Source organism: Haliaeetus albicilla, chromosome 11, assembly GCF_947461875.1.
Source record: "Haliaeetus albicilla chromosome 11, bHalAlb1.1, whole genome shotgun sequence".
NCBI classification, from domain to species: Eukaryota; Metazoa; Chordata; class Aves; order Accipitriformes; family Accipitridae; genus Haliaeetus; species Haliaeetus albicilla.
The window spans coordinates 6289149-6314959 of NC_091493.1; the positions used below are offsets into that span (position 1 = coordinate 6289149).

The 25811-nt window shown below is 45.8% G+C and overlaps 1 long non-coding RNA gene across 2 annotated transcripts; it reads left to right on the forward strand.

The window, feature by feature from the left end:
- The first annotated feature begins 16357 nt into the window (after positions 1-16357).
- On the forward strand, positions 16358-22009 carry LOC104326004 (uncharacterized). Of its 2 annotated transcripts, none has more exons than XR_011326803.1 (4): positions 16358-18312; positions 18824-18937; positions 19048-19182; positions 21772-22009. It is a non-coding gene; the product is annotated as an uncharacterized lncRNA (long non-coding RNA). The 2 variants fall into 2 exon arrangements; XR_719476.2 differs by having other exon boundaries at positions 16358-17489.
- Positions 22010-25811: the final 3802 nt, after the last annotated feature.

The window sequence follows — 25811 nt, forward strand, 5'->3', positions numbered from 1 at the left end:
TGGCAGAAGGAAAGTCAACAAGGCTAAAATCAAAATGCTTGTATTTATAATTGCTTTTACCATGGTCCCTGGAAGGCTCCCATTGCAGATGCAGGGTCCTGCAGGGTTAGGTGCTACACAGAAATAGAACAGAGCATAATCCCAGTCCCTGAAGGGTTTGAGCTATGTGGGACTCCTCCACTGGCCAGATTGACACCAATGCGCTTGGAGACCATGTTACAGACATACTGTTTTTAATTGGAAAAAAATTTATAGACTTCTTTTTCAATTGCAAATTAAATTTCTTCCATCTTGTCAACGGCTCTTGGATGGCCACTGCGGAAGGATCCCTTTGGTGAGACGAAAAGGCTACAAAAATAATAGAAATGAACGTCTGCAGCTGAAGAGCTTGACTGAGACTTGAAAAGTTTGCTTTGGGTGGGAGCCAGGTCCTGCTGAGGTCTGCAGGAGTTTTGGTCTTGGCCTCAGAGGGGCCAAGCTTTCACCCTTCCTCATGTCCTGAGGAAGAATTTGATCTAAAATAATTTTCAAAACTTGTATTGTTTGACCCACATCCAAGCGTTTTTTTGAGACTGAGTGGCTTTGTTTCTGATTGGCTCAGATTGCTCCCCTTAGCATCTTCCAGGGTGAGCTCTCAACGACAGGCCGAGCACAAAGGGTGATCAGATGTGAACAGGCCTGCTGCCAGGTTCCTAAACCAACAGCTTTTTTAATCATGCGAGCATAAGGACTTGTTGGGTATCTGCTTAAGCCATATATTTTTGGTGGGAGATGTGCCTTGGAGCCCTAGCACACGATAGAGTCACACCATGGTCACGGCCAGGATCAGGAGCATGGAATCTTTGGGAGATCTTCCCCTCCCTTCTGCAGATGTCCTGTCAAGCAGCTTTTCAAAAGAGGAAAAGAGAAAGGGTAAAAAGCATTTTGATTCCTACTGCATGTGCATGCTCTTGATTATTTTCCTCTCCTTTTTCAGAATATGGTGTCAGAAGAAGCAACTTGTTCAATTCACAGCCCTGAAACCCCTGGAGATATAAGGCTGGGTTTTTCCCTTACTATTAAGACTTGCTCTAGTATCACACTTAAGCAGTACATAATTATCAAGATTTAAGGTTTGCCTCCTGAAGTCAATTGGTTCCATAGCAGACCCTGACAAAGTAATATTTTTTTTTTACCGAAAGAGAGTGTGAAATCATTTTAACAGGTTCCTTTTTGAAAAACCTTGAAAACTGTTTAAGAAATAGATTTATAATGTATAGGCTTTGTTCTGTTGCACTTGAAGTTGTCCAGCATGGAGTGCATGATTTAGACTTGAAAAAAAAAATTAATCTGTGAATCAGTGACTGCAATACAGGGACTATCAACCATCAAGAGGCTCCTTTAAATCTCTGCTGAGCTGTGCTCTCTAAAAAGTATATGTTTGTCTGGGGAAGAATAAGAAGAATAAAAGGAAATCTGAGAAATTTGGGGGTTTTTATTTTTAGAAAAATAATTTCTTTTTGCTAGGAGAACTTTTATTTTCTCTGCTCTAAAATAAAGCAATGATACGGTCCTCCTGTGCCTCAGGCTGTCTGCTTAAAATAAAGGAAGGGCTAAAAAGATGGACCATCTGGAAGCTTGTGCAGAAGGAGCATGCCAGTGCAGTTTGACGTGGAAGAGCATCCTTTGGATGTATTTCTGACCACCGGTGAGTCCACTGAGGGCTTTTTTTTTTCTATGTGTTGAGTTGATGGCAACTTCTCAGAGGCTTTTGCTTCGTGTTCTAGTCCTGGTTGCTTCCTTCCTATTTCATTACAGGCTGAAAGGGAACGCTGGGACACGGTATTTCTTCCTAGAAGCAGCTTACCTCCTCCTGCTATGACTATGACGAGAACCATCTCCATGGAGAATGGAGGGTGAAGAAAATGCATTTTCTCTTGGGTTTGGGGTTTTATTTTGGTGTTGTTTCCCTGGCTGGTTTCCTCTGTAACCAGGACAGCGCTTTGCATAGCTGGTTTCACTGTTGTGATGAGTGATAGTTGCGCTTCCTCTCCCAGGCAAGAGGTGATGGACAGTCTCACCCTGGCCTTCCCTTCCCTCAGCTTTGCAGGGACGGCAGTGGGCACTGCTGTAGCAGCTGCTTTTCCCGAGTTTTTGGGCTGAAACTGCTGCCAGGAGTGGGGATTCCTCTGGGTCTGTGGTCTTCAAACTTTTTTGATCATGCACCCCTATCTGCAAAAAATTTTTGAGCACGCACCTCCCATGTATGTGTATATAGTTATTTATAAATGATATGCATGCGCTACTGAAATTCTAATATTTCTTCCTGCAACCCAATGGATCATCTTGCACATCTCCACTTTGGAAATCTCTGCTGTAGGTGATGAAAGCACAAAGGGGAGCCAGGAGGCTGATGGCACAAGCTTGGCCAGATCTCCTCTTTACCAGGGCACAGTAAGGTCTTCCTCCTCTTCCCAGTTTTTTTTTGAAAGGCCTGCTTCCTGTGACACCACAGAATGCAGTGGGAAGTTTTCAATTTTGTTGGATTTTTCAGAACTTACGCATTACTCAGCAGGCTTTGCTTCAATGCTGCTTCTGAGATGAGCAGAAATTTGCCCCCATTCCTGGGAAAAGGGATGAATCTCCAGCACGTGCAGCAACCTCTTCTTAGGTTGTGTGCTCATATGTTCAAGTCCCAGCCCTGCACATGATGATGCATATTTGACTTGACCTGCACATTTGACTTAGCCCATGCAAGGTGCTCTGTCACTCATGATTAAAGGACTGCTCAGGCATGAGGACTTAGAGCTCGTAGTCACAAGCATCTGCAGGGAAACCAGGAAGATCTTTTGTTTTAAGAAATGTTGGGCAAATCTGACTTCAATTTTGGTGGAAGTTTTTGTGACACAAGCAAGATCAACGCCACCTCCTAAAAGAAACTCTCAGTGCTCCATGCAATCTCCATGAGGAGTTGATTCTTGGTTTTTTTGGAGGGTGGTGGAGAGGGACATTTTCAAATCTGGTGCAGTTTTTTGAAAAGGACAAGTGTAGGCACTTTTCCTCCTCTCAACATAGCCCATGTAGAAAGCGTTGAAGGACTAAAGGACATCACAATTTCATAGACATTTGTGCCATTAACTGCTGTTGCTTTCGTCAGCCATATGTACAGCTGCATTCTTTTTATAGTGCCGCATATGGCACTATCATAATTGAATTTTTCATAATAATTGATCTGACCTGTATCATTCTGTTCGCTTTAGCAGAGCTAATTCAAACAGATTGAGATTAGGACTAAAAATATGGTCCGGTTAGCGGAGGAACCATAAAAAACCCATACTGACTTCATAGTAATGCTGATGCACAATCTGTTTTGCCCAGTCCAGTTTGTACTATTTATACATAGCACGCAGTCAAGGCTGACACCAGTTGTGTTTCCGTTTGTGTCTTCCATAAGATGTGGTACAGAGGGAGCAGGTGGCTGCCTCTGTCCATGTTCGCATTGTTGTTCCCTCCAGTAAGGCCAGCAGGTCTAGTACTCTGTGGTTGGTGACTCTGTCCATGTTGTATGGAAAACACGCACGCAAGGGATTAGAGCTGCCATGTCCCATCCCTGGATGGTGGGATGCTAAAGACTCTTGTATCATCTGCTTAGCTTCATACAGCAAACTACGGGAATATCGGTGAAGAAAAAAGCTGGAATTGGTGAGCTGAGTCTGGCCTTGTATTTAGAAGAAAAAAACCCCTTTGGTGGCGTCTGAATCTCCCCTTGCTGAAGCTGGAGCTTGGCTCTTTGGTTCAGACTCTCAAACGAAGAAACAGTGGTGGTGGGCTGTGGACAACTGAGAACATTAGAAACTGTCCTACAGGATTAGGAAGCTGCAAAAATGAGCTGCAGCTACTTTCTCTCCCAGTGCTCTCAGCTGCAGCTGAGAATCTAGACCAGATTTTATTTTTGGCAAGGGGGAAAAAAATAAATCTCCTTTGATACTGTGCAAAAAATGAAAGTAAATGTTGAGCCCTCTGCCTTCAGCAAGGATCTCTTCTGCTGTATAGCAGCAGTGTTTTAGAGCTGAAATCCACTTGCTTTGATCACTGATGGGGAAAAAAAAAAGACATAAAAGGGATTTATTGTGAAATAATGGATTTGATCCCTAGTAATCCTTTCTTTGGGATTAAACTTGGAATATTATTTTTGTGATCTCTGGAATTAGACTATGCTGGTGTAACAAACCAAAGCATGTGAGTTTCACTGCAGGATGAGGTTGAGCTGTGAATAGAGCCGAGTGAATTACTTGCACAGAACAAAGCAGATGATTAATTTACAGTTCTATTTTTGATTATGCAAGATCTACAGGCAACCATAAAACCAGCAAAAAAAACCCCAACCCCAAACACAACCCAAAGCAGAAAAGACCCCAGACCCTCTTTTCTTCATAGTTGAAAGCATACCCGAGCCATTGGGATCTCTGAGGACTATCGGTGAGATCTTCTCTTCTGAGTATTTTCTGCTTATGGGAATTACAAGTTGTGTCTGCTCCTGTTGGTATGACTGTGGATGTGAGACGTAAAATGTTGGTGCAAGCTTGTTTGGAGCAGATACTTGTGTATGGCCACAATGTTTTCCAGAGAGATTTGGCAAGCCCGAGTTTCTCTGCCTGAACGATGCCCACATTCACAAGCCTCAGGTCTCTCAACACATGGTTAAATTGGCCCGATATGTGCCGAGAAGTCTTCTTGAGCAGTTTATGGGAGTATTAAAATAAAATAGGTACAAAATGTGCAATGAAACCTTGGTATGTAACTTTGAGGTCCCAAATCTTTCACAGAAAGCTACTCCAAGGAGCTTCTCTCAGTTTCCCTGCCCAATTTCAACTTTGTGCACTCGAGGTGGTGCATAGATGGCTTTTAAACAGGGGAAGAGTTCTTCTTTGTTATGTTTTGAAACAGCTGATCTTTAAAAAAAAAAAAAAAACCAGCAAAAGCTGTGGGACAGAGAGCTATGGAAAGCTATGGAAAGGGAAAAAAATATTAATTGCCTGCCCCATTCCTGGTTTTGCTGTTGGACTTGCAACCTCACTTCTGGTTGCAAAGGTCACTTCTGCCATCAAACTTTGATCAGGCTCCCAACCTCACCCTAACCTTGGGAGCTGCCGTTCTGGAGTGGCACAAAAAGCACAGGTGAAGAAGAAGCAAGGAAATGAGCCCTGGAAACCTCCTTGGGAGCAGGGGCCACAGTGGTCCGATGCCCTGTGCCAGCTGCATCTCCAGGGTCTTCGCAGTGATCTCCAGTTGTTGCACTGCTGCTTTGCTAGCAGCCCTTCTTTTGGGAGCCATGAAGGGGCCAAGCCAAATAAGAAGCATCCCAACATTATCTTTTCTGAAAGAGCGTTACCTCTTGAAAGCTCTGGGGGGTAGGATTGCTATGCCATCTCTCTGGGTTTGGGAAACTCCTAGATTGCTTGGATTCCCATTAAAACTTCTGCTGCTAGCATGGGGATTTCTACCAAAAAAATCTTGTAAGGACTTCTTGAAACTGGGCAAGGCATGCCTTGTAATCCCCTAGGAAGCAGCCAGTGACTGAAGCCCATTTTCCAAAGGTAAAACAGTCTTGTGTTTCCTTTGGGGGATAAAAAAATGTGTTAATCCTTTCCATTTTTGGTTCAGAGCGAGCGAGCTACTTTTTCTAGCAGTGATGTATATTGAAGGGTTACAAATGGTGCATGAGGAGCTTGGAATAAATCCTGCTTGGCTGATGTTCAGAAGCTTTTCTTGAGTACACTGTGTCTGATTATGGCTGCTGACAGCCTTGTACACGGCATACAGCAGACACCATTCCAGTATAGCATCGTTGCATGCCACCTGGCAGAATCATGGGTGTAAACTACTGAGATTCAAAGACCAGCATAAGCATTTCTCCCGTTGAAACCCCTAAGAAATGGCAGGAGGGATGATTCAGATGCACAGCCTCCTGCTCTGGGGTGAGTGTGTTGGTACATGTGTCTTGTCTGCTGCTGTTTATGCAGAGCTGGTAGCTTTGCTCATATGTACAGCTGATGGGGCGTTCCCAGCAGGATCCCCAAGCCCTTGTTACAAGCCTTCATGGTGCTCTGGACCTGTCTGTGCACCACTCTGCTTTCATCCGTTCAGTTTGCAATGCCTGATGCTGCTTCCTTCCCTTTCAGCCACATTGGGGAACATTACCCAGACTTCTCATTTTTCTACTGTAAAATTTTGCTGTTGAATATTCCCTGGCCCTTCCTTGTTCCCTGTGCCTTTTCCCCCTACCTCCCACGCATGCCCTTGCACAGAGTGCACCCTCAGCAACTTTGCGGACAAGGCAGAACTAGGGGGAGTGGCTGATGTGCTGAAGAGCAGAGCGTTGGTCCAGAGGGACCTCGAGAAACTTGGGGATTCAGCCAACAGAAACTTCCTGAAGCTCAGCAGCGAGACATGCAAAGTCCTGCACTGCGGGTGGGAAAACCCCATTGCATAGATCCAGGCTGGAAACCAACTGGCTGAGCAGCTCTCCTGGAAAGGACCCAGGGTTACAGCAGATGCTGCGCTGAATATGACCCAAGGTGTGCTCTCACTGCGAAGAAGGCAAATCACACCCTGGGCTACCTTAGGCACAGCAGGGGCAGGAGATCAAAGGATGTTGTTGTCCCCTCTATTCAGTGCCGGGGATGTCACGTCTGGATACCATGTCCAGTCAGTCTTGGGCATCACCCACAGAGATGGTGCTTGGAGTAAATCTGTGGAGGTCTCTGCCAGAAGATGCCGAAGGTGCTGACAGTTCCCATGGGCTCAAAAAGAGAGGACATGCAACCACAGAAGACAGATCTGCTGGGAATACATTCATGGAAGAGAAGTCTGCATGGAAAAATGGCTAATTATATTGATAACACCTCTAATTTGGTGAAGGACCTGAGCTCCAAACTGCTGGAGCCTGGTAGAGCTTTCTGGGGATGTATAGCTATGTGCTTACGCTGTTCTTCAGTAATAAGTACCTGGTAGTGACTGCTGCTGAAGGCATGATAAGCATACAGGTTCAAACTGCAGCGATTGTTTTATTCTTCTGCATCTTCCTGGGGAGCTCTTTTTCAGTGAGAAGGGTGGCAGATGGGTAGAAATGTGCCCAGGTTTGGAGAAAACTCAGGGGAGCTGTTGGAGGTGGAGCTCGGGATAGTGTGCAGGAAAAGCAGGATAGAGGCTTTTTGCCCCATGCCCAGATCTCACACTTGGCAGGGCTGGGAGAAGAGCTGCTTTGAAGAACTCAAACTCTCTCTTCTTGGAAGTCAAACTTTAACTTGGTGTATGTGAATGTGATCTCTTCCTCCTGGTCTCCTGGCTCAGTAGAGAACAGCATGGCCCTTATGTCTGTAGGCATCCTTGAGTTGGCTTCGTTGCCTATTCTCTTGTGGTCCTGTGTTGGTTAAACCTACAGCCTTTTGTGCTTTTGCCTCGAAGATGCCAGAGTGCAAAAAGTACAAGCAGCCTTCATGAAGCATCACCCTCTCCCTGGGGAATCCCTTTCTCTTTGGATGCCAGAGCCAGGTTCCTTCTTGCTCCCCACACCCCTGGCCCTGCCCCATACCTCATATTTCTTTTCTGCAATGACATCTACTATCACTGGCAAAAACATAAATGTGCCAGGATAATATTTTTCTTTTCCAGAACAGACTGAAAGCAGCAAGAGAAATGCATGTTGACTTTACTGGGAAGTCTCTGTTACTGCAGTCTTGCTGCACAGATCTTCCAGTCATCCAAATTTGCTTCTGAGATGTGGGCACTGACTCTGCGAGCTGATCTTGTGACCAGTGGTGAGAGGACTGAATAGCAGGAGGGGCTTCTCTGCAGGTCTCAGGTGGAGGTCGCAGAGAAAAAGCATTGGGTGCTTTCCTGCCCATCAACCTTTTTTTTTTCTTTTTGGTAACGGGTGGTGGTTCTCAAAGATTAATGCAGCTTACTTATTTAGAGAATTCTTGTTTTAAAAAAGAAAAGGAACGGGAGGAAAAAGCAAACCACACGTACTGCCTTTCAAATGTCTGTGTTATCAAATATTTGGAAGTTTGGGACCTGAAAGTAAGGTATGGAGCCACAAGTTTCCATTAGCAAACACAGCTTGACAAATCAACACACATGCTAAGAGCTGAGTAACTCCATGTCAGTGCCAAACTCCCCTTGTGCACTAGCCTGTATTGTATCCACAGTTGTTTTTGTTTTTTTTCAACCTTCATTTAATTTCTAGATTTGGACTCTTTGATCCAAGATTCCGTATCAACAGACTGCTGATGCTTGGGAATTTTGCTGGAGCGGATGAATTAGTAGCATACCTGCACCAGGGATTTGTGCCAATATGTTACACCTGTAATGAAGGATCAGCAGTTCATGGTTTGGTATGTCTAGAGTAAAGACCACACAACTGTTTTTTCCCAAGGGAGTCGCTCTCACCAGGAAAGCAAAGCCCACCCTTGCCTTGAACTCTGGCAGTAGTAGTAGAGGAAAAGCACACTCCTCTGTTGGAGAGGATCATATGGGCTTCAGATTTTGGTGGTGAACTTCTTCCAGCTTCCTAATGTGGCATCCCACTTTTCTAGTACATGTTTTTCCGTGGAGGTTGTGTCTGGCATAAGACTGGTTCTAGTCTAGACTCACTCACAGGTGACAATCTAGTGATACAACAGACGTGACTTGCAGTCCATCGTGATCTTTGCATGAAGCAAAAGGGCATCGTAATCAGACAATCTGGGTCCCTACCTGGTAGGAGACAACAGCGGTGTTTGCAAATCATGTCATGTTGTCTGAATACCTGTGCATGTAATTTTTGATTAGCTGGGAAGAAGTTAGTCTAGGTACCATTATGGCAAGAGACAAAAACGTGCGTACTTATGCTAAGCCTCGTGTTGGTACCTTAGCACACCAGTGTGCACAGTCCTTCCATGTACATAAGACTTAGAGAGGAGGCTCTTTTTTATGGTGGGTGCTGAATATCCAACCAGTGAGAGCATGCACAGGTGGAGGTCTTCAAGTTCACTTTTAATGTCAGGTTTCTCATTGTAAACATGCTTGAGAATGAACATATGGAAGACTTGAGAAAAACAGGGCAGAATCTTGAATCTTGATATGAATGATGTGGGTATAAAAGACCACAGAAACTGTGGAAAAGTTGAATCTGGGAAAATACCCTCTGCTGTTGAGAAAAGCTTAGCAAAGAGATTTCCAGGTCAACAGTACTGCTTTCCTGAAACATAAGGGCATTACTCCTGCTTTGTTTCAAAGCATTGTGCTGTAAAACAAAAATAAAAATTCAGTTTAGCTTTTTAGTTTGTCAGTGCATGCAGCAAAGTTCAGGCAAGGGGAATGAGTATCCTCCCCCCCACCTCCCTGAGGACCTGCTCCCTTCTCTGGGTGCCTCTTCTCTTTTCCTGGCCATGCCATGGTTGGGGGCTATTCTCAGACCTCCCCAGACTCCCTGTGGCCATACCCAACAATCCCACCTTCCTCTCATCAACTTGCAGGTTGGGTGCTCCAAGTCCTCAGCAGTTTGGTAGAAGATTATCCTCAGCAATCTTTCTGCCACCTCCATTTCTGCTCCACGGAATCAATACACAACTCACCTAATGCAAAGATACACATTTCATTATGCCACCACTTACTAGCTCCAGGCCTACCAGCAAAAAGACATCCATGAAATGCACGTGCATTTGATTGCTTGATTTTTCTTGGAAGCAGAAGAGAATTTCCCCTTCCTGCAATGGAGCCTTGCTCCCCAAATGCTGCCTGCAGCTCAGGAGGTGAAATCTTTTTCACCCTGTGGGCAGGTTAGGCTTCTGGTTATAGTCATGCAAATCTCTCTGTACTTTTTCAGCAATGCCCCACGCAACAGCTGTGATGAGCTCTCAGACTGGCATCTCACTTGTGCATGCCTGAGCTTTGGTGTTTGCCAGCCACGCTAAATGTGGTTAGCTGCACAGAAACTTAGTGTTGTCTCTCAAATTTACCGTTTATCACAAGTGAGATTTCAAACACTTCCAGATAATTGTGGTTTCTGCCTGTCTAGTTGATGTTTCAGCCAATCAAGTTGTGGAGAAAGACGCTGTGTTTTGAAACTGGCTAAGTCTTGCTCGTCTTCTGATTTGTGGTTCTCAGAAACCCCTTTTGATTCCTCCCTTTGCTCTGCCTAACAGACATAATGTTAGCTGCCATGCTTCATGAGTTGCAGTTGATAATTGCTGCTCGACTTGTTTGCTTTTCTCTCTTTTTGTTTTAAGCATGTCCAGCTTAAGCATATCCTTGCAGGTGCTTCACTTACGTCTGACCAGCCCCTGGCCCCTCTCCTTTCTTTGGGCCTCCCTGAATGGGGAGCTGGTGTTCATCTGGTTTGCTTCTCAAGTTCCAAGCTGGTTTGAAGGAATCATGTATATATCTCGGCTGGTCTCCAGGTACTGCCTCTTTCTTGCCCAAGAGGTTAAAAATAAAACCAAAACACCCCAAACTCACAAGCAACATTTGAGTATGAGCTCTCCTAGGGCCTTGTCAAACTTGGGAGCCACAACTTGACATCCAAGGACACATCCAAGGCAATGAGATTGATATGATTTTTCAGACCAGCAGTTTTGTCCCCATGCTATGCCCAGTGTGTGGTTTGTAGTTTACATTGAGGTCTCAAAACTTTTTCCCCTCTTTTGACGAACAGAGAAGATGCTGAGCTGTGCTTCAGCCAAGTGGCCATTGACTGCTCTTTCTTTGGAAGCATGGTGTGTTATGTTATCAGTTATCAGGCAGGCTAGTTCCTTTCATTTAACTACAGATTTAGCTCCAGAGAGTGTCTTGCTCAGTATTTACTCTGTGTAAGTAAGTCTGATATGGTATTAAAGAGAGGAACAGACCGTGGGCTTGAGGTCTGCTGTTGCAACTTGCTTTTTCTCTCATGTTTCCGGGGCCTTCACACTAGTGTCTCCAGATTTCTGGGTAGGAGATGCTGAGGTACAGGAGAAAGGATTGGAGGTGGCCTTGAGTCAAAGCGAGCACAGGTGGGACCCTGACACTAAGTAGTCTGGGCTGGGAGAAAAAATTGCCAGTGCCATCATGAGTACTGGATCTTAAATCACGGTGGAAGCATTTCACATGGTGCTTTGAAAAAGGCAAAAGCTAAAGACCTCAACTACTGCAAAATTCACATCCCAAACACAGCAACCTCTGCTTGCTTTCTCTGGCAGAAGAGAACCAGCTGCTGTTTGGTTCTCTGAATATCAGTCAGAGCCTTCTTCCCCACTAATGCATTTACTGTTTGTTTATCCTGCTGAACATCCAGTTTGTAGAAAGGTTTGGTGGAGGGGTAGTGGGAAGAAGGCACTCAACTTGACAGAGACACAAGAAGACTTTTTCAGTTGGGAAAAAATGAGAACATCTCCTCTCCTTCCTCCAACCGTCTTTCCCCACTAAGGATTCCTCCTCCTCCTCCTCCTCTCTTTGTGTGCTTTGACTTCAGTGAATGAAAACTGATCCTTTCTACCTTCCTAAAGCTTCCTCAGAGCATGGCTGTAAGTTTGACTCTATATCACCATGAGCAATCATCCCTGAATTCAGGGGAAGACCAGATAGACTCTTCTGTCCCTCATCCAGTGGCTACTTACCATGTGGGTTGGATAACCGCAATAAATCAGGCAATAATCCCCTTGGAGTTCAGCTGCATGTGCAAACTCGGTGATGAGGGTTTGCATAGGGAGCTCTTCCCCACTGTAGGTGTGATGTCAGTTTTGAAGTTAGCTCTAGCTTGCAGGAAAGGGCTGCCTGCCAGAGTTTTGGCAAGAGAGCACAAGCTGTCTGCTAGGGCTAAACTTTGAGACCCTTTTTGTGTGTGTCGGCTAAGCTCACTGCTTCCTGACAGCAATGGAGAAGTGCCAATGGGAATAGCTCTACTCTCAGAGATGTATGTGTTTGGGCTATTTGTGAACACACCCTTGCTGAAACCAACCTGCCTCTTGTGGTTTTAGCTCTTGCGAAATATTGAGAGCTGAAATCTAGAGAAAGACTTCTTTTGTTTCCAAAGAAGCCTTTATCTTTGGCCTTCATTTCTACCTTCACTTGTTTGGCTTTTGGGGCTCCTCCCACATGAGACAACTGTTGCTTGGACCAAATGCAGAGACTACTGCTTGCTGAAAGGAAGAGGAGGAACAGAAAAATCTCAATGTTGCTCAAGGAAAAAAATAACACTTCAGCATCATTATAAGACCTCTGTTGTTTTCAGTATCAAAGCTCTGATTCCCTTTCATGAGATCCAGGACAAATAAAATACTAGGAGCTGTATGCATTTGCTTTGCATTCTTTCCATTCTTTTTTTTTTTTTTTTTCATTGTGAGTCACAGCACTGAGGTTCTTGGAGAGGCTGGAAAGAGGAGAGTGCCTAATTTCCATGGGCACACAGAGTACCAGCATCTGGACAGAGTTATAACAAGCAAAAATTATACATAGTGTTTATGGTTATGAATAATCTCAGTTTCTTGACCATATGAGGCATTCACAGATTCTGTAAGAGAGAAAAAAGGCTCAGCTTTTTATTAAAAGTGACTGTTTGATAGAAGAATAAAAACAGACCAACAGCTGGAAACATGTCATCAATGTTAACATCAACTCTGCTGGCTGGAGTGAAGTTCACTGCATCAGGCATGTGGACACGTGTCCAGGTGCATATGTCTTCTCATGTTTCATCTGCTCTAGAAATCACAGGAAAATGTGTCATTTTGCTGACAGGAGAGAAGCAAAAGCACAGGGATGAAAGGATGAATCTTGTTGGTGTATCTGTATTAATTTTCCCTTCCAGCTCAGGGTGGAAGAAGATCCTGGAGGTCCGTGCCTAGGTAATTTGTCTTGCTGGGAGCACTGAGACTTTGCCTGCAAAAGTGGATTTAAGCTAAAACTGGAGATGCCATTGCCATCAGCTAAAAGGAAGGGCACTTTTGTTTTCCCAAGGAAAGGCCCAGTTGCACCTAGGGAGAGAGATTTATGGCACAAACCAGGGTTGTCTTAATCCTGTGACCTAGGTGTTGCCAACCTTCACCATTTCTCAGCAAATCTACTAATGGGTCAGGTCCAAGGTATCTGTGTGACTTTGACTGGTGTGATCACTGTGGATACAGATAAATTATGTCATGAGATGATTAACCTCCTGTTTTATCCTTCTCCATCATTGAAGAGCAAGGTGCATCAGCCCAGCCAGCAAAAGCCATGACAAATTCCTATCTTCTGTGTCATTTCTGCCGTCTTCTTGCTGCATACAACAACGGGATGCCACTGCTCTTTTACCCATGTTGCATTTCTGCTGTTTGGTGTAAATGTGGACAGCCTGGTTTTGTCAAGACTATCCTATTCCCTTCACTGTTGGAAGTGGTCCATTTGCTCATTTCAATGATCCAGTTCAAAATATCCATTAAATGCTTTTTCACATTGCTTATCTGAGTTGGTGAAGTGTTGAATATTATCCTGTTTTCAGTAGTGATAGGTCTGGTTTCTACTCTGGAAACATCTAAAAGGAATTTTTTTTGTCATTAAAATGGCCTAATAGAAACTGAGTGTGGGCACTGTCCCCACCAACACCACAGTGCCTGTCCTGATCCTTTGCTTGTCTCAAAGCACAAATGCCACATCTAAAGGGAATATAGGGAAGCCAAAAATCCCTGTCAGGAAGACTACATGGCCATAAGCCAAGGGGGTTCTTGTTTTAATGCATCAGAGACCTGTTTAGCATCGGCTGAAGAAAACCCAGGGGAAGAAAACAGGTACTGACATTGGATGTATGGACTGCAGAGTAAACCGGCGAGAGGTCCAATCTGTAAGATCCATCTCGAAACTATAAAAAAACCCCGCCACTGATGGTGTCAGGCTGCAAAATGGCATCAGCTTCTGCAATGCCAGCAGGGCAGCTGGGAGGCAGCTGTCAGCTGGGTGGGGAGCTCCACCAGTCTCTGCAGGCTGCTGGGGAAACTGGACCTAAGCCTACTGACTTCAAGGTGCGTATTAATAATTGATACTGAAAATCCTCCACAGTAAGTAGCAGGTGATAGAAAGTTTTCTTCATTCTCGCAAACTGTTATCCCGCCACATATGTATTTTACGAAGCATGGGAACCCATAAACTTTAAGTTTAGTTTCCATTACTCATTGTTTTAGTTTTACATAGTCATTTTTTCTTGCCTAAATGGAGCAGTCTTCTGCTTAACATTGTGCGATAGACCTAATTTCTTCCTGTGGCCTGCTCACCTTGGAGGCAAGGTCACAGCTTGCTGATCTAGCAAGCCCTGATTTTTCTTTTCCCCACCCCTAATCACACAAAATAGTTTCTCAAACATACCTGCGTCATGACCTCGATTTTGATAATCAGTCTGATTAAAGAAATAGTTTTCACAGAGAGAAAGAGGCAGCTATGGGGAGGTTCTGCTCTTTTCAGCCCTGTTAGCACAGGAACAGAACAAACCACAACCTGCAAAGCACTGCAGGCAACCCAAGGTGTGATGCAGAGCCCTCAGCCAATAAAATGCAAGAATTTGTGGGATAATGGCATAATAGAAGCAAAGCTATTCATTTTTAAATGAGTGACTTCCTCTGGGCTGCAGTGGAAGGAACATCTACCTGCCAGGGGGATCCTTGACATTAAAACAAGCATTAAGGGATGTTTCTTTGCATGGAGGTAATGTCTGAACTCCTGCCATTGATATTCAAATGTTGTGGGTCCAACTCTGTTTTCATTTTGTGCAAAAAAAGTCTTGTTGAAAGAATAAAAAACAAGCGGTTGCGTGTAGGAGGCTGAAGCATTGCTCTGTGTGAATCTTCAGGGCTCAACAGGAGTCAATAGTTTTATGTCAATGCATAGTAGCTGAGCATCTGTGCCAGAAACTTTTCTACATTTCCCTGCCTCATTGACCTATGTTGGTCATGCATTATCCCTGTCTCTAGTTTATTATGCAATAAGGGCCATGCTAAATAGCAGAAAGGTTGAAATGTTGTTTAGGCTTTGTATTATAGAAGTTCACAGCAGCCCCCGTCTGTCATACTTAAAGAGCAAGGAAGTCTTGCCAAAGAGATGCTTCACGGGCGATCTCACCAGAGTGTCCTTGCGCACAGCCAGGCAAAGCTGGACTCTTTTCCCTTGCTCCATCGGCAACGGCTGCAGTCAGCCCCTCTCCGCCTGCTTACTGGGTGGAGTGAAGACAACAAAGCCATCTCCATGGTTGCAGGTCCTCTCCGCCCTTGTTGAGTCAGGATGCTCTGCCGCATGGTCCTCCATGCTGAGTAGTGCCTTTCTCTGCTGAGCTCACTCTTCTGCCCTCCCCAAAGACTTTGTGCTGTTCTTGTGCATGATGTATCAACTTACCCTGTCTTGGCTACTGCCTTGCAGGGGACTTGAGAGATCCTGCTGCTGCGTCTTCTGCAAACTTTGGATGGAGCGTAAGACCTGAGCTTTGGGTGTTCTTGCTCAAGCAGCTGGTGAAGGTGTCCTCCTACCCTGGAGCAGGTTATGACCATGTGGCCTTGGAGCCCTTCTGGAAACTTCTGGTGTGTCTGTACCTTGCAGCATTGGTGCATTTGTCTCTGAAGGGTCCTGTAAAGCCAGTATCTCCAGGACCTGCCACAGAGTCTCACCACAGGCTATTTTTTTTAAGTACAAAGAAGTCCTCCTTGATATCTGTCTGTCCAAACCTGCGGCCAAGTCCTGGGAGATGATGGCACCTTCTGCACGTGTTGGCTTAGGGTTTCTGTGTGAGTGTGGGTTATGATGGAGTTAGCTCTGCCAAGCTCCTCCAGCACTATCTCAGCACTGCCCTCCTGATTTGCACTGGTGGGTTGGAATAGGGCATTCACCTTCCCCTGTCTCTGCTTCTGGCACTGGTGAGGCTGCTTGGTGGGGCACTGTCTCGGGTTGTGTGGCCAGGTTTTGGTAGCAGGGGGGCTACAGGGGTGGCTTGTCAGCCCTGCAGACACCCAAGTCAGTGAAGAAAGAGGGGGAGGAGATGCTTCAGGTGCCGGAGCAGAGATTCCCCTGCAGCCCGTGGGGAAGACCATGGTGAGGCAGGCTGTCCCCCTGCAGCCCATGTAGGTACACAGTGGAGCAGATCTCCACCTGCAGCCCGGGGAGGACCCCATGCCAGAGCAGGGGGATGCCCAAAGGAGGCTGTGACCCCGTGGGAAGCCCGCGCTGGAGCAGGCTCCTGGCAGGACTAGTGGATCCGTGGAGAGAGAAGCCCACGCTGCAGCAGGTTTGCTGGCAGGACCTGTGACCCCACAGGAGACCCACGCTGGAGCAGTCTGTGCCTGAAGGACTGCAGCCCGTGGGAAGGACTCATGTGGAGCAGTCTGTGCCTGAAGGACTGCAGCTCGTGGGAAGGACTCATGTTGGAGAAGTTCATGGAAGACTGTCTCCCGCGGGAGGGACCCCATGGTGGAGCAGGGGAAGAGTGTGAGGAGTCCTGCCCCTGAGGAGGAAGGAGCAGCAGAGACAAGGTGTGATGAACTGACCACAACCCCCATTCCCCATCCCCCTGCGCTGCTGGTGGAGAGGAGTTGGAGAAAATCAGGAGTAAAGTTAAGCCTGGGAAGAAGGGAAGGTGGGGGGAAGGTGTTTTACGATTTGGTTTTTATTTTCTCATTATCCTACTCTGATTTGATTGGCAATAAATTAAACTAATTTCCCCAAGTCGAGTCTGTTTTGCCCGTGAAGTGGCAAAATTCATAATTGGTGAGTGATCTCTCCCTGTCCTTATCTCGACTCATGACCCTTTTGTGATATTTTCTCTCCCCTGTCCAGCTGAGTGGGGGAGCGATAGAGCAGCTTTGGTAGGCGCCTGGCATCCACCCAGGGTCAACCCACCACAGGCACCAAAGGCTGGGAGTGAAGTATGTTACTGCCTTCATGGTTTTTTTCCACCTGGTTTTTGTGCCTGACCTTGGTGGAGAGGATTTTTCCCTCATTCCTGAGGGCTGCCCACCTTTGTCAGTTCCCATGGATGTGGTCTGATGGACTTCCCAAGGAGATGCAGATATCCGCTTGCTGCAAAACGGGCATCTTCCATGTCTGTTTGGATCAAGGGCGAACAAAATCTCCTGTTCTTCAAGGGACATTCAGGACAGCCTGTGTAAAATTGGCATCTCCTGTAATGCCACAGAGGGAAGCAATGTTTCTAACACTTCCTTCCCTCTTTGTTTGCCTCTACGGCTGTTTGCCAAAGATCTCCTGCCTCCCTTTCATGGTGGCAGTGCTGCAGGTCATACTCAATATTTGCAAGTTTGTGTTGTCCCTGTGTTCCTTGGGGTGCACCTTGTGCATGAGAGACTGTTTTGTGCTCCTGAGTTTGCAGGACTGATTTACACCTGGCCACCAGCTATGCCCATCAGTGTCATTGCTGGCTCTTGACCAGCTGACTGTTCATGTTCCCATCTGGCTTGCCTGGAGATGATGGCAACAGGCTGTAACTATCTTGGATACAGGATCCTACCACTTCCTTACCTGGATGGCTGGTGAGTGGCAGGACCATGCAAGACTGAGGCATTTGGGGCAACTGGGCAATGCTCACTATCATCTTCTTCATCTTATTCTTGTGAGATTGATAAGAGGTCACAGGAGCAATCACCAGTTCCCATGAAAGGATGACTCTTGGTCTGAGAGATAATGGTGCTGATGTCTTAAAATTGAGACCAAGTCCATTTGTCCTCAGGAAAACCCTCTAGACGCCAGTTTCTCAAAGGCCCTCAAATCCTGGTGCTCCCATTAAAGCTTACTTGACATAAGGCAACATGGTGAGAAATTTCCTGGGCTAGTTCCCCAAAACCTGTAGTGCTTGTGTGAAAACATCATGCAGGTATGAATACATCCATTCCTATGACACAGAAAGATGGAGTGGAAATGTAAGACGCATAGTCATAATCTTCCTAGGTGCAGAATGACACAGAAATCTTGTTATGTTACTGGCTTAATAGTTTTTTAATTCCTGTACGGCTTTTGTACAAGCTTTGGGAGATGTATTACTGACACAAGGGGAGGTTTTCTGTTTAGTCTTAGGTAAGCTAATATCAGTTTAGGTCCTTTCTGTTCCACAATCAGTTTGTTCAGCAAATTCTATTCTCTTCTTTAATCTTGAAGTTCACATCCTTTGTACTCCCTATGAAATGTTTTGGTGAGCAGTCTGGAAAATAAGACTATTTGTTCTTCTGCACATTTCTTCAAAGATAACTTTCACTTTTTTTACACTCCTTTGCAATTCTCCTAGAAACTTTCCTCAAGAGACAAATAGAAGGACGTGCAGGTTGGGGCTACAAACTAACTTCTTGCTGCTCACACAAGGTATATTGTGGTGAGGACTTTTGCTGTAGCTTCTGTCCATGGAGACCTGGGTGGAAACCAGCCCAAGTGAAAGATGACATAGGACAGAGTTGCTCCGGCACAGGGGAAGAGTTTCCTAGCCCCAGCGTTGTTCTTCCCTCACCCTTAGGCACAGCGCTGGGTTTCTTTGTTGGTGGTGGTTTTTTAGGTAGGCAGGCAAGGTGAGCTCCTTGTGGGTAGGGGTCAGCTCCTACCTCCTGGGCAGGAGCGTCCACCCACCCATCCGCAGGATCATAGAGATATGAGAGATGGAAAGGTTTGGGGGAGGGGTTGGTTTTTTTGTGTATGTGTGAGCTTTGGGGTTTGTTTGTTTAACAAAATAACAGTATTTCAAACAGCAGAAGACGAGACAATTAACAAGTGTTGGGAGACATAGGAACAATAACTCCCCTTGATGCATTTCACCTTCAGACATCTTGGAAACATCTTCCTTGTAAACTGCAACTTACAAACACTTTGTCGTTTGATACAGTGACAAAATTGGTAAAACATAAAAGCCTCTTGGATCCTGCTTATAGAATATCTCTTCCTGCTGGCTGCAAAAGACTTGGACCAGGTCAAACCATAGACCCTCAAAAGTCCAGAGGTAAATAAGAAGACAACTTTTGTTTTTTCTTTTTTTAAATGTGAATTTAATTACATTTTAAAATTTTAAAAAGTATTCTTGTATGCATTTTCTAAATTTATTTTACCTAGTATTGGTCCCTGCACGAAGCGTCTATACCTTGAGCTGCAGTATGGTCGTGCTTGAATTGTTCTGATACGCAATGTAGAAGATGGAGTCGCTCTGCAGGATAGGCAGTGTATTGTGCGACTTCCAGTGAAGACCTGGTAAGAAAGCATGTGTGACAGTAAATTCTCATCTCAGACTCAGTCCACATCTGCCATAAGATCAGAATTTCTGGACAGCTAAAACAGCTTCTGTAACTTTTAAGGAAATAATATATATGTATGTAACTTTGCAGATTTATTTAGGCCAGTGTTTCAGAGCATTCTCTCTTCTCTTTAAATCATTTCACAGAGTGGTGCCCACTGTAGGAATCCATGGTTATCATTGAATTAGTGCTCACTTATAAATAACATAAGCATCAGGGTAAGCGACGTTATTTAGAAAAAAGTAATTAAAATGTCCTGATGAGGAGGTCCAATCCACAGGCTGAAGAAGAGTCAGGTCCTGCTGCAGCCTTTTGCCCATTTCCAGATGCATCCCCCCACCCCCCGGGGCTGGCGTCCCAGCACGTCCCCATGGCTAAACCCCAGGCAAGCCAGCGGTCCCCGGGTGAGTGCTCCCGTGGCAGCTAGGCAGTGCAAAATTCACATCCGTGAAGCGCACTGGCCCAAGATCTCCAACTTGCCCTATGAAACCTACGACTATTCCCCATTGAAGCCAGCAGACCCATAGAAATGATCCTCAATGTTGGCACCAGCTGAAGGAAGCAGTAGAAAGAAACGTTCATCCACTTCTTGCCATGTGCCAGGATGTTAATGCAACCCATATGTCCATACACGAAAAAGAAACAATATCTTATGCAAACCAGCTGTCCCTCAACAGGGAACAGCCTTGGCGCTTTCACGTTGGTTTACATTTAAGTGGGGTGTAAGGTTAATTAAGAATCCCCTGTAACAGCCCTTTGAAGTAGGGGCAGCTGGGCTGAATCCATCCTCCTCCTCCCATGGCAGGGCAGGTGGGACTGGAGGCAAGACTTCATGGCTGGGGAAAGAGCATGTCGCAAAATGAACGGGAGCCCCACTGAAGGGAAGAGGTTTTCCTGGGCTGGCACACATGACTGGCAGCCCTCTTGCCAGAAGAGGCAGGTGAATCCATGATGAAGCTGCTGGAGATGTCAGGACCTCCTGGGACCTCAAAGATTTGAGCAGAGCTCAAGCTGAACAGGTTTTTCCTGTGTTGCGTTTGCTTTTTCTTGGGTTTTCAAAAAGGGTCTTTGCAAAAATGCCTTTTCTTGAGCGTGGAGCAGTGGCTAATAAATGAAAAAGTACTAGGATTTCAGTTTCCATTTGCTGAACTTCAGCATCTTCCCAGGCATGCTTCCAGAAAAGCACAATAATAGAGTGGTTAAACCCAGAGACGCTACCACAAATATCTCACTGTCCAATACTGGATACAAGGAAATATCTGCTTCAGCACGCTAGCTATGAAATACTGGCTTAATCTCCCCGGATTGATGCTACCTCAGTTATTTTAGTCTTAACAGGTTTATAGCTGTCTGAGGGATGGAGACCAAACTGCCCCTGATGTAAAATAGAAGGAATCCTACACAAATGAGGATATTTACCTTATTTGCATTTTAGCTCATTAACCAGGGTAAAACCCTGGCTCGCTGCCTCTGTGAAAAGGCAAACTAAATGATTTCCTTGTCATTGCAGATTTTTGGAGCTCCAGGCTCATTCCTCAGAACTTAGGCAATGTTCGAAAGACAGTTGGAGATGCCCCATCCCCATTTCCACCCCTAGGTGTGGAAAGACCATGCTGTGCCTGGGGACACCAGGAGCCCCTGGTGTCAGTGAGGATGTAGGTATTTCTAGAGAGATTTGGTATTTGGGGCCAGACTCTGCTCAGAGAGACACAGTGAGAGCCCAGAGGCATCAGCACAAGTTGCAGCATAGGAAACTCCCCATTACTGAAATCCAGGCTTTTCAACACATTTGTTTGCAACTTGGAAAAGAGGAATTTTGCTGCTGCTGCTGTGTTTTGCAGAATCGTAAAGCTGAGGGACAACACTGAAGAACTGCAGATTCACTAACTAGGTGCAAAGTGATGCACAAAGGGAAAATAACCCAAATGCCACGTATGAGATGATGGGGTTTGGCTGATGATGAGCACTCCAGAATAAGATCCCAATGTTTTGATGGATGGTCCCATAAAAGCACCAGTCCATTGCTCAGGAGCATCAAAAAAGCCAAAAGACCATAGGGAATTACCAGGAAAGGAAAAGAGAGCATCATGATGCTGCAGCACAAATCCACCATGCTCCTGTGTCTTGGATGCTGGGTGCAGTTTTAGTCTTCCCACCTCAGAAGGGATACAACAGAGCTGCAAAGGCTTTGGGGAGAATGGAAGATCAGGAATGGCCTCTTCTGCCATAAAAAATTAGAGTGTATCAGATGGCACTAACTTCAGCTGGAGGTTGGTTCAGGTTGGGCAAGAGGGGAGTGTTGCTTTCAGGACACGTTTCCTCCACAGGGTGGTCCCCTGGTGCATGGTTTTGGGGACGTGAGGCGGTTTTGTGAGTTTAAAAAGGTGATGAACAAGTTCATGAATGAGGAATTAATTCAAGGGTACTGATTGGTTCCAAAATGACCTATTTCATAAAATCCCTGAGCAGCAAAGTACCAGAAGCTGTGAGAGCACCCAGGTGAAATTTCCCTGCATGTTTTTCTTATTCTTACTCTCTTCCCCAGGTTTTTGGCCAGAGTTCAAGACAGGATCCTGGGTTTAGTGGATTTGCACCAATACAGCGATTTTTGTGTTCTTCTGACACAGGAAATCAGAGAGACGTTCCCTTGTGAAGACGGATGTAATGAGCAAGGCATTGTGCATGAGTGATTTCTGCTTTACATCCTGATTCAAGCTAAACGTTTAGTGATGAAGCCCAGAGTTCAGAAATTGAAGGATGGGAAAATAAAAACCCCAAACTTGTGTGAAAGTGTAAAAACGCATTCTGTTTCAGAATGCTTGTGTTATTAGGTTTCTGACTAAAAGAACTACAGGATATCTCACAGTCCAATCATTCATGAACTGAATTGGTAAGCAATATTGACAAGATAAAAGCTGCTTGCACCAAAATGCTGAATAAGCAAAGAAACGTGTGCAATTTGCAGTGTGTTCGCAGCTTATTTTGCCAGCAGAAAAGGGTCTCAGTCTTCTGGGTGATTCACTTGCTGCCATTTGGCTCTACTTCAGAGGTGAGGGTTTCGGAATTACTCACAGCCCCATGCTAACGAATCGGAAGTCATGTAATGCTATTGAAGTATCTTGAAGCTTTGCCCCCTTTGAACCCACAAGAGCTACTGAGCAGATGACTTAAAAATGAAACCTTGCTGCTCTTTTTTTTCCCAACTTGATGGAAGTTTCATTCCAGTTTTGCATGATTCCTTGTTTTAGACATACTGGTTTCCTCATGGCAGATACTAATGAAGACTCAACAAAACAATCTCAGTGCTTCACTGTAAAGAGACAAGTGGGCTTTAATTATTGATGATACAGTGGTGTCAGTTATTACCCAAGCATCACAAAGACTCCTCCATAATAACAGAGCCTCTCTTTTCTAATCCAACTTATCCAAGGAAGGAAGAGGCTTTGGTGCAGAGTGTTTGGGGCATGGGGCATGGTCTGGCAGAGATGGGACAAGGTAGAGTAAGAGGGCTCAAACTTCTAAGTGAAATCCTCTTTTGACTCTATAAATGCTTTTTCCTCTCCTGCCTCAACTTCTTCCCCAAAGAAGAGGGGTAATAAATGAGAAGGACATGTATTTGTTGGTGGGAGGTGGGAAAAAGTGATAGTCCTGTCCTGGAGGAACCGGACTGCTGTTGCCCCAATGGTGTGAACACTTGCAGCTAGAAACTTCTCACTGCCTCACTGCAAAGGTCAAACCCAAGAGTATTGGTTGCTGGTCAAGCCCAAAAATATTAGAAACACCTCTCTAAGAGATCTTACACTCAGAGGATACACAGGAGTGTCTGTTCAGCTCTGCAAGGCTAGGAAACCTTGAACCAGAGAAGTGAGATCCAGCTCTCCGCTGTGCCTGAGTAGCCAAAGCTCAGCACTGCAACCTCATCGATGAGGTACAGTTCCAGTGGGGTAAAATAGTGGAAAACCACTAAGTTTAAATTGCTCTAATTGCACAGAAATTTTTTCCTCAGTGTGTTTTTAGTTTGTCTTTTCCCTGTGTACCTATCTAGTTGGGAATCTTATAATCTTGAAATACTTAGAGCCATTCTAAGTAGTGCTAGTTTTGTGTGATCTTCCACATTTCCAACACAAGCTCATGGAAAATAAGGAGGTGACTGGTGACAGCCAACATGGCTGCACTAGGGGCAAATTGTGCCTGACAAATTTTGTGGCCTTCTACAATGAGGTTACAGCATTGGTGGATAAGGGAAGAGCAAATGATGTCATCTACCTGGACTTGTGCAAAGCCTTTGACGCTGTCCTGCATGACATCCTTGTCTCTAAGTTGGAAACACATGGATTTGATGGATGGACCACTCGGTGCATAATGAACTGGCTGGATGGTCACACTCAAAGAGTTGCGGCCAATGGCTCCATGTCCCGGTGGAGACCAGTGACAAGTGGTGTTCCTCAGGGGTCAGTACTGGGACCAGCGCTATTTAACTTCTTTGTCAGTGACATGGACAGTGGGATCAAGTGCACCCTCAGCAAGTTCCCCAACAACACCAAGCTGTGTGGTGCGGTCGACATGGTGGAGGGAAGGGATGCCATCCAGAGGGACCTTGACAGGCTTGAGAGGTGGGCCCGAGCAAATATCATGAAGTTCAGCAAGGCCAAGTGCAGGGTCCTGCACATGGGTCAGGGCAATCCCAAGCACAAATACAGGCTGGGTGGAGAATGGATTGAGAGCAGCCCTGCAGAGAAGGACTCGGGGGTGTTGGTTGACGAAAAGCTCAACATGACCCGGCAACGTGTGTTTGCAGTCCAGAAAGCCAACTGTACCCTGGGCTGCATCAAAAGAAGTGTGGCCAGCAGGTTGAGGGAGGTGATTGCCCCCCTCTACTCTGCTCTTGTCAGACCCACCTGCAGTACTGCATCCAGCTCTGGGGCCCCCAACATAAGAAGGACATGGACCTGTTGGAGCGAGTCCAGAGGAAGGCCATGAAGATGATCAGAGGGCTGATGAACTTCTGCTATGAAGACAGGCTGAGAGAGTTGGCGTCATTCAGCCTAGAGAAGAGAATGCTCCAGGGAGACCTTATAGCAGCCTCCCAGTACTTTAAAGGGGCCTACAGGAAAGATGGGGAGGGATTCTTTATCAGGGAGTGTAGTGTCAGGACAAGGAGTAACGGTTTTAAACTGGAAGAGGGTAGCTTTAGATTAGATGTAAGGAAGAAGTTCTTCACTGTGAAGGTGGTGAGGCCCTGGAACAGGTTCCCCAGAGAGGTTGTGGCTGCCCCCTCCCTGGCAGTGTTCAAGGCCAGGTTGGATGGGGCTTTGAGCAACCTGGTCTAGTGGAAGGCGTCCCTGCCCATGGCAAGGGGGGGTGGAACTAGGTGGCCTTTAAGGTCCCTTCCAACCCAACCCATTCTATGATTGTATGATTCTATCCTGTTGCAATAGATGCCTCAGCCTTGCAGGGTTGGGAGCTGTAGAAGAAAATACACAGTGGCTTCTAGTTCACTGTAGAAGGATTTACGAGCTGACTGTGACTATGAAGCCACACGAGGCTTCCCTGCCAAGCCAAATTCTGCTTCCAGGGGTGCAGGCTGAGCCCCAGAAGCACCAGTCTTGTGCTTCTCTCCTGATGTGGCGAGGTGTGGTGACAGGAAAGTAGGCACATCCAGGTTTCCTCCAACTGACTTGTGCTTTACCAGCAGTGAACATGAGGCTTAAGGGTGGGTTGAACAAGTCTGCTGCCCCATCTGCATCTGCCACCTCTGGGCTACCATGGGGCACAGCTTCCAGGTCACAGCATGGACATTACAGCTGCTCTTCATGCCATCTTCATGGATGGGGCTTCCTGGTCAGATCCAGCCAGAGCTCTCCAAGGCAGTGCGAGGCTCATCTTCACTACAGGTTGCTCCTCTCAGCATTGGAGCCATTTCTTGGAGGTTAGTGAGGAGGAAGAGCGGCTCTTGCAAGGAATCGTGGTTTTCTCCAAGAGCCCTGGTTTTGTTCCATGTAGGACTACTGGTGACAGGCTCCCTCGTCCCTGTGTTTTCTGCTGTGGGGATGCTTGGCTTATTTTTCTCCATTTTTCAACTACATGGCCACCTTTGTTTGCTCCATGGAGCCTCCTTGGCCAAACAAATATTTTTTATTAATACTTGTCAGCAAAAATATAAACAGATACTGAGTTATATCCACAGGCTCAGTTCTGATTATTTGACCTTTAGTTTCTACTGACAACAGCAAAGTAAACAAATTCTGTAGCGACTTAATGCTGATTGCAGCCTGGAATAAACAAGAACATGAGATGCACACAGTGAGCTGTAAGTTATTAAACCGGAGACCTAAAGCCGTTGAAACTGGCAGCTGCACTAGAAGTATCGATGCCAGTGGAGCAATGCTTCTCCCTTGCAAAATGTTGCTCTTTGCTCATCTTGCAGGCAGAGATGGGTTTGATTAGCATGGATCTGCCCAGTGGTATAGACTTGAGCTAAAGTGAACTTGAGACAGGTATCTTCTCTCCCGACCATCATTCAGGTCAGGTTTTCAGATGAGCCCTGGAGCCAGCAGCTCCTTTTAGGAGTGTAAATGGGCAGTG